Raw genomic sequence first — 16,182 nt, 5'->3', positions numbered from 1 at the left:
ACGGCTGTGCATCCTGACTGCAGTGGTGGAACACGAACTTACACATGTGATAGAATTATATAGAACTAAATACACACACACAATTAACTACAAGTAAAACTGGGGAAATCTGAGTCAGATCTATGGCTTAGATCAATGTCAGTATCCCGGTTATATTGTGGTACTATAGGTTTGTAATATGTTACTGTTGGGGCAAATGGGTAAAGAGTGCGTAGGATCTCCGAATGATTTCTTACAAGTCCCTGGTATTCTAGAATTATCTCACAACTAAAATTTCAGTTAAAAATTTAATCAGAGTCAATATTGTGACACATACCACTTCATATATTTCTCATTACTGTATTATTTCAAAAATGTAATGGCTATATAGTGGTGTGATTCCATTTTACCCACCCACCAACTTTGTGCTATTATGTTAACATTTTAAAATTATGCATGTTATAAACCTGCCCCACATTATATTTGCTTTAGGTAGAGGTAGTCTTTGCTTTGCACAGTTTTGATATGCACAAATTCCAGTTATTGCATTTATTTAATCAATACTGGTCCTCCAACAGCACAATTTATATTTTAGTTAGCACAGTGTATTAACTGTGACTAATTTTACAAGATACAAACTTTGCTGTGAGCTCTTCAGTCCACAAATCACAACCTAAGTGACAGATGCACATCACGATCAGTAAGCAATCATGTCACTTCCTTCAAAGTCTGTCTGTGAATATGTCACTCTGCATCTGGTATTTAATTTATGCACACATAGCAAAACGTGTGGGTGTGTCACCTCTTTGTCCTCCAGGGACAAACCCACAGAACATTTCACAGAAATGGATACTCAATTGAAGGAATTGGCCACCACAGATAAAAGTGCAGGAAAGAAATGAAAAGTGTTAATGACAGAACGCCAGTGGAGTTACAGGAGAAATACCTGACTATGGGGATGCTGAGACTGCCCGCACTCACAAGGCTCTAGATGTTCAGCCAGAGCAGCTTAGTGAAGGCAAACTTACCAGCATAAATGAAGAAAGTGGGAGGAAAATGGAGGATGGTGTCTCAGAAGTAATGCCACTAAATAATAAAAAACACAACTGCATTAAAAGAACTCTCAGACATACTTCATGACATTGAGCACAGAAAGGCAGAAATGTTAAAAACTGATTCAAACTTCAGGAGTACAAAAATATTCCAAGACATGGAAAAGCTGCTCACTCGGTATCCGAAGTTATGTAAAGAGCAGAAGGCAAGGACTTCTCAAACTCCTCTTGATGATCTGTTTTTACAAAGAAAACCCTTCATTCTCAATTTTTCTAGCTTTAAATTACAGTATAACAAATACATATTAATTTTTACTAATTCTTTACTTTCTTATACATTTATATAACCCATAGTAAGAGAGTTAGTATTTTAATGAAAATTTTTAAAGGTCATGGAGCTATCATAATTTTCCCATTGATTATTAAAATCACTTTCTTTTTTTGAACACTCGCTCTGTCAGTGCAGTTCAGTCATTTTTCACTGCAAGCTCCGCCTCCCGTTCACGCCATTCATGCAAAGTAGAGGACTACCTGTAGCCCGCCAGAAGGGTTTTTTTTGAATTTTTTAGTAGAGAAGGGGTTTCACCATGTTAGCCAGGATATTTACTTATTCATCCTTTCTGTTGCACTCCCGTCTCGGCCCCCAAAGTGAACTGGGATGTACAGGCTTGAGCCAGCACCCGGCCCCCTCATTGTTATTGGGTGAAACACTTTTTAACACATAACTTCAGTTTATCATAAATATGATCCCGTATTCATCTTTGTATTTAGGATATTTTCGCTGAATGTAGAGTTCTTTGAAAGAAAGTTGAAAGTTGAAAAGCCTTTCAGCGTTTTATAAGATTACTTATTCATTTTTTTGGCTCCTCTACCCCCCTTCTGATATTCAAAGGCAGGGCGCGGTAAAGCTGAAACACTTTGGGTTTCCGGGCGGATAAAGGTCAGGAATATCGAGACCCCTGAAACCCCGTCCCCTAAAAAAATACAAAAAACTGCTCTCAGCTGTGGCGAGCCTGTTTTCTCAGCTACTCAGGGGCTTTAGCAGGAGAATGGCTGTAACCCGTGGCCTATTAGTGAGTTCTGCCACTGTACTCCAGTGGGCGACAGAGTTTGACTCCGTTCATTTTACATCAAAAAAAAAAAAAAAGGCAAGTATTCAGCATTGCATTTTTTTTATTTTTTTTTTTTTTTTTTTTATCTTTTGTTGAGACTCTGTAGTTAAGCACTGTCGCCCAGGCTGTAGAGTTCAGTTGAAAGCGATTTCGGCTCACTGCAAGATGTTCTATTGCCTCCTGGGTTCACGCGTTTCTGCCTCAGTCAGACCCGATAAATCTGACAACGCTCAGTGCTGTTTCCCTACGTGTAATATGTCCCCGGCTAATTTTTTCATTTTTAGTAGAGATTTTCACTTTGGGGTTTAGCTCGATCTCCTGTAACCTTGTATCCGCCCTTGCCTTTGTCCTCCTTAAAGTTTTTGTTATTTTACAGGCAAGCCACCGGCGCCCGGCTCAGCTATTGCATTTTTAAAATATTTTTCTGCCCCATTTCATTATCTTCTCTGCAGACCTATGATCTCTGTGTTAGACTGTTTAAATGTGGCCCATGGATACCTGGGGCTCTGTTTCATTTTGCTTCAAACATTTTCCCTTCTTCTTAAAATTCAGTATGTGTATTGATAATTTCTCAAGTTTGCTGACTTTTCTGTCACCTCCAGTCTGCTAAGTTTGTCAATGAGTTTAAACATTTTAACTATTGTCTTGTTTCCTTCTAGAACTTTCCTGTGATTCTTTTTTTAAAATAACTTTTCTCTGCTGAAAGTCTCCTTACATTTTCTCATTATGACCATATTCTTGAATTTTTAGAAATTCTTTGAGCATATTTATAAATTCTGCCTTAAAATTTTTGTCTGCTGAAGCCAACATCCAGATCATCTGAGGGTACGATCCCACTAACCAGTTTCTTTTCCTGACTATGGGTCATAGTTTCCCATTTGTTGTATATCCAGTAATTTTTTATAGTTTAGTGGACGTTGTTGGTGGTACATTGTAATAAAATGGTATGTGATCATTATAGCATATGAAAAAAAGGGTTGAATAAAAAAAGAGACTCACTTCTGTAATCTTTCTCTGAAAAGTGATAATTTTTATTCTAGAGGTAGTTTAATTATTGACAAATGGCTTTGAATTTATATAGACTTGAATTTATGCTTTATTGGAATACTTTGTCGAAATCCCAAGGTATTTCCAAAGGCGTTCTAACTTAGTAATACTCAACTGCCAAACTCTTTCTCCTCTGAGGACTTTGTCAGTGCTTGCTTTTAGACTTGGTCCTTCTTAAGGCGTAGTCTTAAGGCTTGATCCTTCCTACTAGGGCATGACCTCTCTGATATCTTAGCTGGATTTCTGGGGAGTTAACACAATGTTAATGGAGTTTCTCCACTCAGGTGGGCCAAGACTTCCAATATTCCCAGAACTACTTTACCTTTGATAACTGCTTCTGTTGTCAACTTACAGTTATTCACTCTCTAGTAAGCTTTATCTAGTATCACCCTGGACACAGGCAACCTAGCCTTTGGCCACAGATGTGTGAGAAACCCCTACATAAACTCATGCCCTTCTTCTCCCAACCCCCTAAATGTGCAGCTTCCTCCTCTCTGGTTCTTTGCCTTGCACACCGTGACCTCTTTGGTTCCTCCAAACTCTGAACCCTGAGTCTTTAGCTCAGTAGGGCTACTGTGATATCTCTGGACTCCAATTTATGGTGCTAAGGTCAGGAAATTATCTGCAGATAGAGACCTAAGGAAATCGTAGAGCTCACCTCATGTGTTTACCTTCTCTCAGCGATTGCAGTCTGGGAATGCCTGTGGTCCAATGCCTGAAAAAAAATTGCTCCATGTATTTCATTCCATTTCTATGGTTATTTAAGGTGATAGGGCTAGTCTACTACTAGTTAATATGTCTTATTTAGAAGTGGTAATCTCATATTCCATTTTGAATAGATGAATGCCTAACAATCAAAGGCTAAGTGCATAGAAGAGGAAAATGAATTTGGGAGAATCTTCAGCCTTGGGATATCATCTACCTGAGAGGTCCTAAGCCATTGTCATTCATTTTCTACTTAGTCTGAGTTTTTCTCTATCCATGTGACACCAAGACTGAGAGCACACTATTATAATATTTAGAAGTGTATGTGAAGTTTCTCCTGGTATTAAATTAACCCAGAAGTAAGCCCTGGTTTTCATATGCTAAATGACACAGTTAGTTTCATGACAAAACAATAAAATGAAACCAAACAAAACAATGTATTTCTAGTTCTAAGGTGAACATTAATTACCCCTCCCATTTTAATGGTTCTGAAATGTAAATGTGTCTTTCAATATAAGTTTAAATTTTATTTTGCCTCCAAAGAAATCTAACATAAAATTGATGATTTGTCTTAAAATTAATGGGATTTATCACCAAAAAAGATATTTGTGGCCGGGCGCGGTGGCTCAAGCCTGTAATCCCAGCACTTTGGGAGGCCGAGACGGGCAGATCACGAGGTCAGGAGATCAAGACCATCCTGGCTAACACGGTGAAACCCCGTCTCTACTAAAAATACAAAAAAACTAGCCGGGCGAGGTGGCGGGCGCCTGTAGTCCCAGCTACTCAGGAGGCTGAGGCAGGAGAATGGCGCAAACCCGGGAGGCGGAGCTTGCAGTGAGCTGAGATCCGGCCACTGCACTCCAGCCCGGGCTACAGAGCAAGACTCCGTCTCAAAAAAAAAAAAAAAAAAAAAAAAAAGATCTTTGTAGGCATCTAGTCATTTGCACTCTACTCAGTTACTATTCCTCTTGGCCCCAAATTTCCAAATACTTATTGCCTCCCTTCTTCACAGAAGAAGAAAACGATAGGAAAAAAAATTTTGTTTTTGCAGCAGCAGTGGATTTAAAGGAGCCATCAGCAGAAATACCCTGACTTCATAATGGCTGTGAGGTATTGAAATGCATCTGTAGATAAAAATATGAGATAATGTTTTCTAAATTTTGTTAAATATAGGATAAAACCTGAGATGACGATGATGATGGTAGATGATGGTGGAGTAAGGGGGGGTCTTACTCAAGAATGGAAGAGCTGACCTGAGAACTGAAGGCTTATTTCAAAGTCTAGAACTTCATTCCCAAATTTATGATCCTATCAGCAGATATTTTCTGGCCAATACAGATTAGCTTAAATTAAGAGATAATTTATTATGGAAGATTGATTACAGGCATATTGTCCACCCACCGTGGAACAACATCTTCCATCATATTGCCATTTCTTGTTTAAGGAAAGAAATGCATCTCCCATCTTGACATGTTTATCATTGTGTGTCTGAGCTAATTATCTCCATGGGCTCAGTTTAGCTCCTAAAACTGATAGATGATTATCATGTCCCCTGGAAATGATGCATGCCATACATGTGCAGCTATATGTCAGAAGAAAAACAGTTTTTGAAGTTTTCATCTGTGTAGTTTACTGGAAATTGCATATTGAAAACTACATCAATACATGACAGCATGTGTTAAAATTATATACACAGTCATATGTAAAATGTAATATATGTGTAATATATAATATGTGCAAAATTCATTATATGTAACCTATGAGTGTGAGTATTGAGTTTGCTGTTTTATGTAGCTTAAAGTTACTGATGATCTCATCCACGTGATCTCTTAGCTGAGATCTAAGATGTTCTATTTCTCATCTGTTTATCTCTAATTTTTTCTTGTGTCGGGTTCAAAATTTAATAACTCTTCTCTTCTTCCGTCTATGTCTTCTAATCTATGCCCTTAAGGCAACTTAGCAGCTAACAGGAGAGATAAACAGCATTCTTTCTGTAATTGGCAAAGTTAGGGTACTCCATTTTCATTACAACTTTAAATCTGCCAAAACTACCATTCTGGCACAGAAGCTCAGGACAAAACACTAGCAGGGAGGATTGCATCTGCACCTCCAACTTTGTCATCCTCTCTTTCATGGGGGCCTCAACTAGCCATTTAGAGCTGGAGCTACCAGCTGCAAAGTGATGGGTTGGAATCAGCATTCAGCCTTCCCACAAATGCTCCTGGGTCCTCGGGTCCTCTTGGGCATTACCTTGTTTCCTGTCTCCAAGAATTATCCCAATAGGTCAGTTCAGTTGATATATTGAATGAGTGATATTTCCCCGCTGGCAGGAAAACAGGCTGAGCGAATTTGGGACTAACTGCATGGCAAATAGCCCTTTTGAACATGTTTTGAGCCCTATTTCTCTTAAAAATACTACCCGACCCAAGAAATGTAAGATTTTTAATGCTTTAAAAAATGGAACGTGGTCATCATGGCATATTAAAAAATGGGTTGAATAAAAAAGGAGGCTACACAGGAGGGCTGGGCACCCACCTGCAACCCTCAGTTCTAATATCCTGTTGCTTGGATTCCAAGTCCTGTGTGTTATTTTTTCAGTCTCAGAGTCCTTTATATCCCCATAGCTCCTACTCAGTTAGATGCAATGTGTTATCTTAATTCCCCCGGCAGACATTTTCTCACACATTTGGAGGTTAAAAGGAAGAGGAAAAAAAACTCTTCAAAACATAAACCCCAAACTAAAAAACACAAGTAGAAAATGTTGAAGCTGGGAGCCTGGTTACCGTGGCAACTTGGGTTTGCCAAGTTCCCCTCTCAGAAAGCCGGTCCTCTGCTTGAATTGGTTGCTTCTCGGATGGGCCGTGACCACCAGGTGTGTGGCTCGAGCCAAGTGCATTGAAAGGAAAATTGGATTTGGCATGGCCCCATCTCCTGGGAGCATCATCTACACGACAGCTATTGATTCCTTTGTTTGAATCCATCTTCAACCCACATCCTTTCTGTGGGGAAGGGAGAGAAGGCCAGAAGCTTCTTGGCTGTAGCAGCTGAGAAGAGGCTTAGGGAGAAGGTAGAGAATTATCTGGTCTCTACAAGGAGAAGACTCTATGGAACCTCAGAAAAGCAGTTTTCTGCAGTTGATATTCTTCTCAAAACATTACTGGCATTTTTTCCCCCAAAGCACAGGGAACCATATTAGTTGCTAAGAATAAAAATGGGGCAACATAGACCTCATTTTTAAGGTTCTTGTGGTCTTATTGAAAAAACATGGCATATTTCAGGTAGTAAATGATAAGCACAGATGATGCTTTCAGAGATGCTGGAGACCACTGAGGGCAGGTGGCTGGGCAGTCAGAGAAGATGGTGCAAGAGCCGAGCTGGAAGGAAAGCAAGTAGGAGACCAGGTCACTCTCCAGACACAACGTGATGAATAAAAATGGGTGCTGCCGCAGCCTGACCAGATGCCAGAGAGCTCAGATGGGGTATAAATGGGATATATCAGGGATGTAAATTGTGGTTTGATTCTGGAGTGCCTTTAAGGTAAGACTAAAGCATCAGTGGAGGGCCGCTGAAAGTGTTTTAGTGAAGAAGTAGATGTATGAAAATAATCTTTTAGGAAATTTAACCTGGATGGTCAACCATTTCAAAATAAGACACTGGAAGGAATAAACCAAACCAGAAGGCTCACGTCATGTGATATTAGTCTGATTTTATTTCCTCCTTTGAGGAGCCTGTCTCCTTCTGGATGCTTCATGGAGAAGGTAGAACCACACTTGAGCCAAGGTTTCCTCAACTCTTTCACAGAATTCAAACTCAGTGAAGCAACTGGAGTCCACCTGTTATGTGTTTGGTTTGCATGTCTCAAGGCTCAACATCTATCTGTCAAAAATGAGTTTCCACACTTAGATAGACATTATTTATCTCAGGAAATGGAAGCTTACCATTTTCCATAGCAGGAAAGGATGTCTTTGACTTCTTTCAGCCATTCCCCGTCACTAGCCGTGCCAAGCAGCCCGTCTGTCCCAAGGGGTGAAGAAGCCCTGTGCTCTGCACTGGGGAGAGAACCCTGAAGGTGGGGGCAGGGGAGCTTGCTTTCCATATTAAGACATACCATGTGAGTTCTCCTGTCACAAAGCTGTTGCAAAATAAACATAATTATCTTTTTTTTTTTTTTTTGCTCTTACTACTAGTAAGAATATTGTGTTTCAATTCTATGATAAAAAAAATTCCAAGCACTTTTAAATAATGAAAATATGTAAACATCTACCAGTTGTGGTAAAGACCAGGATGAATTAATGGAACATCAGAATTCTAAAAGGCATTTTACAGAAAGAAATGCAGTGGGGAAAAAAAGTCCACTTGAAGCAGGAGCTGTTGGGGGTGGCTACCTGCTGGTGCGGAGTATCAGCCTGTCTCTTATTTGCAGAGAAGTGTTGATACCGGGCCCCCAAATAAATAATAATTTTCATCTCAATGGATGCAATTGGCAGGAGCACTCAGGGCCCGTCCCAGTGCCTGGGTTGACACAGGAGGGGGCGCTGCTGGGCATGTCAAGGATACACCGGCACATCTAGCTTATCTTTCCTCTCACCACCCTTCCAGTCAGCCGACCAGTGACATTCGGTGCAATGTGCATGTATGTCAGGTAGTACAATGGAAGAGAAACAGAGACATGGAGGGGCAAAGTGTCATGTCAGGAGAGGAGGAGTATTTTATTGTTTAGCAAGGAATCAGTGCTGGTACTTATTTTTCCCAAATGAAAACACATTGCATTCAAACATACATGGCTGTGTCCCAACTAATAAGGATCCTTAGGAAAGAAAGGTACTAAAAAATAGTGATAGTTTTTATTGATCTCTATTTCAGTTAATCATCATAAGAACTCAATGGGGTCACTATTATTATCCGAATATTATAGGTGAGGAAACTCATGGCCAAAGATGTTAGGTAACTTTCTGAGATCATGCAGCTAGTGGATATGAAACTAAAGCTTTAAATGTGTATCCAACTGGATGCCATGTGGCTTTGCCAATTCACTGACCATTTCCCTAACAAAGAATTTGTAATTAACATGTGAAATGTGCTTCAACTAATACTTCTAAGGAGCCTGGTGAGGCTTGGATATATTATGTTCTCAAAAGAACGGACACCCAGGCTGGGAGCAGTGGCTCATGCCTGTATCCCAGCACTTTGGGAGGCTGAGGTGGGCAGATCACCTGAGGTTGGGAGTTTGAGACCAGCCTGGCCAAAATGGTGAAACCCTGTCTCTACCAAAAATACAAAAATTAGCCAGGTGGGGTGGCACACGTCTGTCATCCCAGCTACTCGGGAGGCTGAGGCACGAGAATCACTTGAACTCGGGAGGTGGAGGTTGCAGTGAGCTGAGATCACACCATTGCACTCCAGCCTGGGCTACAGGGTGAGACTCTGCCTCAAAAAAAAAAAAAAGAAAAAGAAAAAAGAAACTAAAACCCTTTCTCAGGGATCCCTTATACAGGGAAATGCAAATTCAAAAGCCCACAGAATTCAGGCAGGAAATATAAATGTATGAGTTAGGCTGGGTGAAAGAAAATGGGAAGCTGGAAGGTTTCAGGGGGACCTGGGGCATCCTGCCCTCTGAAGGATGGCAAGTTCGATACTTTTAAAAACACTCTATGGTCAGGTGAAACGTTCCTGTAATTATTTGTTTATGATTAAGCATACTATCTTTTCAAGTGGTGAATGTACAAAATTATCATGTTTTTTTCCATCATACATGTTAAAAAGTTAAGCTTCAAATCAGGGGTTTGTACACATACGAACTAGTTAGGACCAAATAAGAGAAAACACATGATTATTATTTCTTCATTTACTCTCAGAGCAATGAAACTAAATATATGAGAAGAGTGTGAGACGGGGTGTAACGCTGGCTGACTTAGAGATGGCTACACAGCTAGTTAGTCATAAAGTCTGCAGCAAGGCTTAGAGTGGAAGGGGGTGGGATTGCTGAATTTTGAAATCCAACACAGCAACAGAGGTGTGGTGCATGTCTGGCTGGAGAGAAGCTGGATACGCTTTGGCAGCAAAGGACATAGTGGGCAGACGTGTGAAGGCAGAAAATGTGTACAATTTTCTGAATAATAAAAAAAATGTCTTAAAGGGTTCTAGCATGAATATTTAGAAATATCAGGAAGTGCCAACATCTTCATGAGATCAAAAAGACACTAGTCTGGTGGGATTGTAACCTGGCACTGCTGCTGCAGAAAACAGTCTGGTGGTTCCTTGAAAAGTTAAACATACCGTAAGACCCAGCAATTCCACACCTACATGTACACCCAAAAGAATTAAAAACGTGTGGAAACAAAAACTTGCATATGAACGTTCACGGCAGGAGCAAAGCCATGCAAATAGCAAACAGTTGGAGATCATCCAAATGTCCAACAACGGGTGGATGGATAAACACAGTGTGGTGTATTCATACAGTGCATGGTGTGGGGTGGATACTGTTTGGCCACAAAAAGATACGATGTTCAGATACATCCTGAAACACGGATGAACCCTGAAAACATCAGCTAAGGGAAAGAAGCCAATCACAACAGACCACATTATATGATTCCATTAATATTCCATATGAACTGTCTAGAACCATGCCTAATGTATTGAGATGCAAAGTAGATTAGTGGTTGCTTAGGGATGGGGAGATTGGGAAGTAGGGAGGTTACGGCTAAAAGGTATAGGGTTTCTCTTTGCGGTGATGAAAATGTTCTAAAGTTGACAGCAGTGGTTGCACATACCTGTGAACACACTATACACCCCTGAATTGTACTCTTTAATACAGTGTATCATACGGTAAGTGAATGATATCTCAATATGGCTTTTTTTTTTTTTTTTACAAAAGAGACATTAGTGTCGCCTGGGCCTCCGTGCAGTCAGTTCCCATCCTTGGTAGTTTTGCATTTCTCGTTTCAGGCATGTGTGCCACCAGTTGATTATGATAATGGCCTGTGCTTGGGTGGCACCTTTCTTTCAAGAATGTCAAGCAGTTTGCAAACACTAATTAAGTCTGTACTGCCGGCAGATTGGTAAACATTGTTTTACTTCTCACAAACATTCAAGCAAAACCTCTCTGGGAAAACCTGCATCGATGCAACTGATGTAACCCATTTCCTCTTGTTGGTTGGCTTCGGAGCAGTTTTAAGGATGCAGGAAGGGCATTCATACTTACTGAATGTTTACTATGTGTTTACCATTGTTGTAGGGCCTTCTAGGAACACTTCACATCATTTAACTCTCACGTCAACTCACAAAGTAAGAGTCGGTGTCCCTGTGTGTCATTAGGGTAAACAGATCCAGGCAAGTTGAATGTACTGGTCAGGGTTCTCGGTTCCAAGCAATAGAAATCAACTCTCATGGCCGGGCGCGGTGGCTCAAGCCTGTAATCCCAGCACTTTGGGAGGTTGAGACGGGTGGATCATGAGGTCAGGAGATCGAGACCATCCTGGCTAACACGGTGAAACCCCGTCTCTACTAAAAAATACAAAAAACTAGCCGGGCGAGGTGGCGGGCACCTGTAGTCCCAGCTACTCGGGAGGCTGAGGCAGGAGAATGGCGTGAACCCTGGAGGCGGAGCTTGCAGTGAGCTGAGATCCGGCCACTGCACTCCAGCCTGGGCCACAGAGCAAGACTCCGTCTCAAAAAAAAAAAAAAAAAAAAAAAAAAAGAAATCAACTCTAATAGTCTAAGCAATAGAAGGGTTTGTGGTAAGGATACCTGGCAGCACACAGAATCAACAAGAAGGCGGAAGCACAAGGCACGGACAAAGGGGGATGAGGAAGCTGAGACCACAGCAGGTCCCCCCACCAGCAGCACTATGGCCTGTGCCCGCCACAGAGCTCTGCAGGGTTGCCAGCCTTGGGCACTTGGGACTGATTCCCTAGAGTCTTCATTGAACTGTTCCCTCCATGACTGATCTCCACTGTCTCTAAGTTTTGTTTCACTCTTTTAAGAACCGAAGTTCTGACCAGGCATGGTGGCTCACGCCTGTAATCTCAGGACTTTGGGAGGCCGAGGCAGGGGGGATCACCTGAGGTCAGGAGTTCGAGACCAGCCTGGCCAGCATGGTGAAATTCTGTCTCCACTAAAAATGCAAAAATTAGCTGAGGATGGTGGTGGGTGCCTGTAATCCCAGCTACTTGGGAGGCTGAGGTAGGAGAATTGCTTGAACCCAGGAGACAGAGGTTGCAGTGAGCCAAGATTGTGCCACTGCACTCCAGCCTAGGCAACAGAGCGAGACTCCATCTCAAAAAAAAAAAAAAAAAAAAAAAAGACATAGAAGACATAAACACAAACCTTCTGAGTCTGGTGTTCTTTCTATTGTGCCATTCTGGGCTCACGCTTGATGTTTGTTCATTCCTGTGCACTTACTATGTGTCAGATACCTGTGCAAGGTGCTGGCTGACAATATGGAGAAAAGAGCCACATTCTCTCAAAAAACTTTAGGCCGTTGGGAGGGAAGGTGAGAGAAAGTACAATGAACTTACCATGTGGTTTCTAGAGGTGTTTCCACCAAGAAAGGGGATCTTCCAGGAGGGGTATCACGGGAGGCTTCCTGAAATGAGGTTTGTGGACTGACTTAGGTCTTAGCTTTTGACTAAATCTCTTCTGTGTAGATTATGTGGTTTTCTCTTTCCTATGAAGTATGTGCTGAAAGCATAAATAACCATCCTAACCACCTGTCATTTAAATCAGTTAAATGAGAGTAGATTTATTATTCTTACAGAAAAGGATTCTTATTATAGCAAGAATACTACACACGTCAGCAGAGACGGTTCCTGTTCATAGTGGCTTCATCAAATTGTCAGTGCCTCTCCTTGTGCTTATATTCATTCATTCAACAGATATTCATTGAACATCTACTATGTGCCAAGCCCAGTTCTAGACACTGCAGTTGCACAGTAAATAAGACAAAGTGTTTACTTTTATCCTAGTAGGGAAGGCAGACAATAGACAAACAAATATACGTGTGTTATGTCTGGAACTCATAAACACTGTGGGGGAAAGCAAAACAGGATGAGTGGCTGAAGAGTAATAAGGTTGGGGTGCCTGCTACTTTAGAGTGGTCAGGGAACAATCGAGCTGAGACCAGGAAGTATTTCTTAGTTCAGCTGAGTGAGGAGGCCAGAGTTTGGTGTTTGGATGCTGGGGTGATTGGGCGGGGATGGGAAGGGCTAGGCATGACCGTTTCTTTGATTGGGTCAGTTCAATGGTTTATGAAAAAGTAGAAGCCTGTCTGAGAAAATGCATCTGTCCTCTTGTTCATTGATCACTCTAAGCCTGTGATGCAGTTGCTCTTCTTACGGTAGGCAAGCTCACCAGGAGGCCACTGTTAGGTACTGACTTGGCTTTGGGTGCAGAAAAAGTTTGAGATGAGTTGACATCGTTTGCCACATACGAGCCCAAAGGGCAATAGTCAAGAGGCGTAAGAATAAGAGGACTTGACTGCTAAGTAGGTAAGAGGTAGACAAAGAGGTTAAGCACATTCTAGCTAAAGGGACAGCATGTGTGGAGACTCAGAGGCAACCATGACCATGGAATGCCCAAGTAGTCTGGTTTGGGCAGGAGTCTTAGAAAGCAAAGCAGGGGAGAATCGAGAGATACTGCTGAGGAGGTAGACAGGGGCAGACAACAGAAGGCTTTATGTGCCAGGTTGCTTTTACCCTTGATGCCCGGCACATGCTAGGCATAAATATTTTGGTGGATCCATAGGAATGTCAGGCCCTGGGAAGCAGGAAATAGTTTCAAGTGGAAGCGTGATGACTGAGGTTTTGGAAAGGTCCAATCTAGAGGCAGGATGGAAATATCTTTGAAGAGGGGAAAGATTGGAGTCAGGAATCCTAGTCAGCCTGCAGACTACAGAAATCCAGATGAGGGGTGCTGAGGACTGAGCTGAAACCTTAAGGGAGATGGAGATCACCTGTGTGTTTTTGCTTTCTCTCTGATGTTAGTATCACATGTGCCTGTGTACAGAGTATTAGGACACGAGGATCACCAAACTTACACCATTTGTTGAAAACTCCAGTGGGAAAATATCTAAGAGACTGGAGGTAATTTTTTTTCTTGATGCAGAGTTTATGAAGCCCTAAACATATCAGTACACTCAGTAACAGGATTTTTTTATAGATTATATTTAATTTGACAAGTTTTCCTCCCATGGCTGTACCTGAGGTGGGTAGGGTATAAGACTCAAGGAATGTCTGGCTTTCAGTGTGCTCTCTTATTGCTTGTTGGAGTCTAATGGGAGTTTCATGGGAGTCCAGAGACTTCCCAAAGATCTTCCTTTTCTTATGGCCTCTCTGGGATTCCTTCACCCTGAAAGCAGTAGCATCCAGTATCCCACCAAATTACTCACAAATGGTTCTCTGTCTTCTTGGAGTCAGAAATATTTCATTCCAAGCTCTGTTTCCCCTCACTGAAGATACAGTTGGATCATCATGGACAGTGATTTGCTGGTGTTTAACCATCCTGCTCAGGCTGGAGAAGCAGCCGCCCCGGAGCTATGTGTCTGCCTCTCACCAGAGGCCCAGGGCTTGGTGTTCTCATGCCTTCCTCAGCTACCATTAGGGATGGGCGCAGCTCGCAGGTGGAGAGAGAGAGAGAGAGGCTTGTCTCATTAAGGAGTTGGTCCAGATGTGTATCCCATTGTATTTGGGACCTTACAGAATTGGGAGAATTCTGGACTCGGCTCTCTGACTGAGGATAAAAACTCTTTCAGATTCATTCTAGCTCAAAGCCAGTCTAAGTAACTTTGGCTTTGGTAACCCCTCTTTCCTTTCTTCCATAGATTTGGTCTACAATGTGTCAAACACTGTTGTAGATACTGGTGTGCAAAGGAAAACTAAATTGGCTTCTGCTCTAAAATTGCTCACAGTCTGTTGGTGAAGAATGGTAAATAAACAGATAACTAAAATACAGTAAAATAAGAGCTATGGTGGAGATTTACCTTTTCATTTTAGTTTTTTTAAGGGGAAAAAAACAGAGAGGCTTGTAAATTTCACTTTAATTTCCTGATAGAGGGTTTATGGATATATTTTAATGCTTCACCAATCCTACCTCAAGAAAAAAACAGTTACCTTAATTTTCTAGTCTATATTTCTTCATAAGAGTCAATTGCCTACTTTAGGAAGTCATAAACGCAAGTGCCTACAAAGGCCAGGCAGGTGACATGAGTGTGTGCAGGGCTGCGGAGGAGGTTGGAGAACGGGGAAACTGAGGAGCGCTTTCTTCCAAAGGGGGCAGCTGCTTCTCAGAGCAGGCAGATTGTTGCTGGGCAGAAATACATATCCAATGATGCCAGCTCTCATGGTTTTTCAAGAGAAACTGGGTTTTATGTGAAATCTTTGAGTTTTAAATGTTAGCAACTAGCTCAAATAATTAAAAAAAAAAGTTGCAGTGCCAATGATGCTCTTCTCTGGCTGGATTGTCCAGAGCAACAGCAGTTAGTGTTCTAAGAGAAAGGTTTGTGTGAACTCCTAAAGATGCACGTGAAGACTGTGGCAGAAACGTCCAGTTATCAAATAGCTCTCTCATCACTGAATAATGCCTTTGTTTTGGAGACAGAAAGGGAGACTCAAATACTTGTCATTTGCTTTCTTCTCTTTGCTATTGCAAGGCACTTTGCAGTATTTGGGGGTGGGGGGGGGGAACTCAAATAAACAACACTGATTTTTCTTTGAAGATAGAAATCCCAGAGCATGCCCACTGGAGACTTGGACTAGGTCTGACCATTTTTTTCTGCACCTCCTGACACCCAAACCAAAATGAGCTATGAAGCTCTAAATTCTCCTTTGCAGAAGCAAGTGGAAGGCCTAAGGCTAAGAGACATGGCTGTTCCTGGACAGAGATCCCCTCCTCCAGCAGCTCTCTCCAACCTCCCTGTGCTTTGACTCTGAGGACCCTGCCACCTCCTGCCCCATTCTCTCTCCTCAGTAGCACTGCTGCAAGGAGCATGTGGGGTGGGGGAGATGCCTTCAGGGCCATGCCGCTTCTGTGCCCATTCCCTGACTCTGGACATTACTGAATATGCCTTTATCTGGCTGCTGCGGTCTGAGGGAGGGGACACCTGAGGGAGGGGACACCTGAGGGAGGGGACACCTGGATCTTGAAAATTTTAAAGTACAGCTGACGTTACCTTCCTCAGAAGATGAAAGGGCATGGCCCACTCTGAGTGGTGGAGCCCCCTGGAGGATGGGGTGGGGTGCGGGGAGGCGTGCTTCCGCCCGGGCCCTGCAGCGCTGGCAGGCTGCCCTCTCCAG

General features: G+C 42.2%; 1 protein-coding gene across 1 annotated transcript in view; it reads right to left on the bottom strand.

Annotated features, from left to right (window-relative positions):
* Positions 1-7,068, bottom strand: part of ACAD8 (acyl-CoA dehydrogenase family member 8) — a 675,944-nt gene extending 668,876 nt beyond the window's left edge. Inside the window, exon 1 of the mRNA XM_050755982.1 lies at positions 7,065-7,068. The gene's annotated coding sequence lies outside the window, so the exon portion shown is untranslated. The remainder of the gene's footprint in view (positions 1-7,064) is intronic.
* Positions 7,069-16,182: the final 9,114 nt, after the last annotated feature.

Source organism: Macaca thibetana, chromosome 14, assembly GCF_024542745.1.
Source record: "Macaca thibetana thibetana isolate TM-01 chromosome 14, ASM2454274v1, whole genome shotgun sequence".
NCBI lineage: Eukaryota > Metazoa > Chordata > Mammalia > Primates > Cercopithecidae > Macaca > Macaca thibetana.
Note: the sequence above shows the minus strand (reverse complement) of the source record. Positions and strands in the feature narration are given on the sequence as shown.